This window comes from Macaca thibetana, chromosome 13 (assembly GCF_024542745.1).
Source record: "Macaca thibetana thibetana isolate TM-01 chromosome 13, ASM2454274v1, whole genome shotgun sequence".
In the NCBI taxonomy this organism is placed as follows: Eukaryota; Metazoa; Chordata; class Mammalia; order Primates; family Cercopithecidae; genus Macaca; species Macaca thibetana.
In genome coordinates this window covers 54,466,526-54,470,027 of record NC_065590.1, presented here as the reverse complement: position 1 = coordinate 54,470,027, position 3,502 = coordinate 54,466,526, and positions in this window count along the sequence as shown.

Sequence of the window (3,502 nt, the reverse complement as noted above, 5' to 3'; positions counted from 1 at the left end):
ATTTTATTTTATAAATAAAATATATTTAATAAGCTTTTACTACATGTCAGGCACTATCCCAAGCCCTGAGCTTACAAAGTTAAATACTGTGAGGATTCTGAGTTTTATCCTGTTGGCAAGGTAACTAGTTAGCTTTCCACAGTTTTATATATGTATACTACCAAATAAAGCCTCAGTCAGAAACACAGTTTTTGTTTGTTTGTTTTTGTTTTTGTTGAGGTGGAGTCTCAGTCTATCATCCAGGATGAAGGGCAGTGGCTCCATCTCGGCTCAAGCTCCACCTCCCAGATTCAGCCATTCTCCTGCCTCAGCCTCCCAAGTAGCTGGGACTACAGGTGCCCGCCACCACGTCCCACTAATTTTTTGTATCTTTAGTAGAGATGGGGTTTCACTGTGTTATCCAGGATGATCTCGATCTCCTGATCTCGTGACCTGCCCGCCTTGACCTCCCAAAGTGCTGGGATTACAGGTGTGAGCCACCGCGCCCGGCCAAAACACAGTCTGTTTACAGTAAAAATCAGCAGCAAGAACAATGTCTTAGTTGCGAATGCTGCTATCCCCATAGGGCAATGGGATGAAGGCAGATGTTAATCTGTGAATGTAGTAGTAGGTTTGCACCACAGGGGAGGGACCCTAAAATTTAGAGCCTTTTAGTTTTTATAGACTGCTGACACACATGACCATCTTCCTCTCCAAAGACAGAGATTACTCATTAAATACATTTAATGGGGGAAAGAGAAACGGCATCTCTATAGAAAGAGATTTTATCTTTAGGAGGACATAATTTCTAGATTCCAAAGCTTTCTGGTATGCAAAATTCTTAACAGCACCCTTTGCTCAGAAGGCCTGGACCATGTAGGAATATGATATAACCATAATGAATTATCTCACAACATAAACTACTAAAAGACAGATCTTCAGTTTTGGTATATTATAAGAATCACAGTACAGGATGTTTACCTGGGATATTTATTTGCACTAAGATTGTGGAAGCAAAGAAGAAATACCTAATCTGTTTGTGGGAGTCAAGAGAATATTCCAAAGAGGTCAAAATTTTAATATTGAAATGAAATGGGCTGAAATGAAAAGAATGTCTAAGAAATGCCATTGATATGAAAGCATTTCAAGAGGAAGAAATAGTATGCACATTGGAAAGGAATTTGGAAAGAGCGTGTTATTTGGTGAAGAGAAGCAGTTTAACATTCTTCAGTTATAAAGTACCAGGAGACAGAATAAACACAGAGGTAGAACCTATACTGTGAAGAGCATTGTGTAATATAAAAATTAGTTGGATGAAATATGTTTTTGGTAATGTGTAAATACAGAAAAATGTTGGTCAGGAAAAAAAGGATTATGTTTTTACGTGTGAAGGAATTTTCTGGCAAAACGTTGTTGAGCCTGGGGAAGTAAGGCGAGAAGCAAAAAGGGAACAATTCTTCTTTTAACCCATGATCTTAAAAAATATACAATAAACTGACACTTTGATTCATTTGATATTGTTATTTACACAGATTACCTTTACAGAAATACCAAACATTCTTACCTATAAACCTGCTTTGATGGGACCAGAACAATTCTTATGCTCTTATTGTAGACTGTGCCAAGTTCTGGAATTAGAATTTGAGATTCTTATATATTGAAAAATAAATTATATGTGTAATTATCTCACACTTTAAAGTAAATTTACATAGCAAACTCAAGAGTTTTATCATCTAACATAAATCTGATCACAGTTCTCTCCACTTTGAGAAAAAAAACTGGAACTTTTACTCCACAACATGTTCCCATTTTAAAGCTAACTGGAACATTAGATTAAAAGCCTTCTTTTACACTATATGTTTTACTTAAAATTACTACAACAGATATTTACATTTTGTGTGTAGAGGAAGATTCCCTAAAGAATAACAAGTTGGACTGATGGTCTTATGTTTTTCATTGTAGATAATAATAATAACCTGAGGTTCAGGTCAAAGCCAAGGTGAAAAATCCAGGAAATGTTAGATAGGGCAAATTGCATCTCTTTACTTACTCATTTTTGAGATAATTTAAAACTTTTTGTTCAAAGCATTCATCATTTACTAAGCACTAAATTTTGTGTTAAATACAGGGGACATATACAAAGAATTTAAAAAAAAAAAAAAAACTTTTTGGCTGGGCGTGGTGGCTCATGCCTGTAACCCCAGCACTTTGGGAGGCCAGGGTGGGCAAATCATGAGGTCAGGAGATCGAGACCATCCTGGCCAAATGGTGAAACTCTATCTCTACTAAAAATACAAAAATTAGCTGGACATGGTGGCACGTACCTATAATCCCAGCTACTCGGGAGGCTGAGGCAGGAGAATCACTTGAACCAGGGAGTAGGAGGTTGCAGTGAGCCAAGATCATGTCACTGCACTCTAACCTGGCAACAGGCTCTGTCTCAAAAAATAAAAACAAAAACAAAACAAAAAACAACTTTTAAGGAGTATCTCTGCCCTCATTACATTTACAGTTGTAAGAATCTAAATTGTAAATACTTTTAAAAATTCAGAGGAGAGACAGATGTTGAAGAAAGGGTGGATAGACAATACAAAGCCTACTTTGCCAAGAGTAGAGAAGTCTGGTAGGGAATAAACATGGCGGTATTAAAATTGTGATAACACTCAGAACACCTAACTCTCTGCCTGCTATTCAGAGCTCATAAGATCTCCTCTGTGTTGGTCATTTCCTTATTTTTTCCAGCATTTATGAATCCTTATGTGCCATTTGAAAAATGATGCTCAAAACCAATGTAGGGAGAAAGGCAGCAACTCCTATATTAGATCCAACAGTTCTATCCCAGGCCTTCATTCCACTCTCCACTCCCCCATAATAATTTACTTGAGAAGTTGTTTCAGTTCTTTCTAAATTCCCTTGTCTGTGAGTCTATTCTCTAGGTAAAATTCCACACGTGTATGGAATAAATCATTATTCCATACACGTGAATAAATCATTATTCCATACACGTGTATGGAATAAATCCACACATCTAGACACTGGGATCAGCCCTGAAGCTTGGATTTCAATTCCTCCAATTTCTTCTCCTTGCTCAAATACCAATTGTGTTTTTCATTCCCAGGCTTTAAACACTGCTGTTTATCCAAAATCTATCTTATTCGTAAAAAGGAGCCTATACTCCAAATTCTAATCTTTATTTCTATTTGAACCCACCCTTTCATACCATATTGTTATAATAGTATAATAAAATTAACTTAATATTTCTGCTAAAAATGTATAAGCAATAAAATATTATTTTCTGATGATATATATTTTATCTGCTTAAAATAATTTCTAGTAATTATTCTTTTAGCCTTTACTACTGTCTAACAGGCTAGATGTAGTTAGAATATAAGGTTTTATCTCTAACAGAAAAATGTTTAAATCTCCCCTCCCATTGGGTGATGCAATTTACGCAAAGAGGGAGTTTCATGTCAGTGCTTGTCTTTCCTAAGTGAGAACAGGGTCACTATGCAGTGAGAGCAAG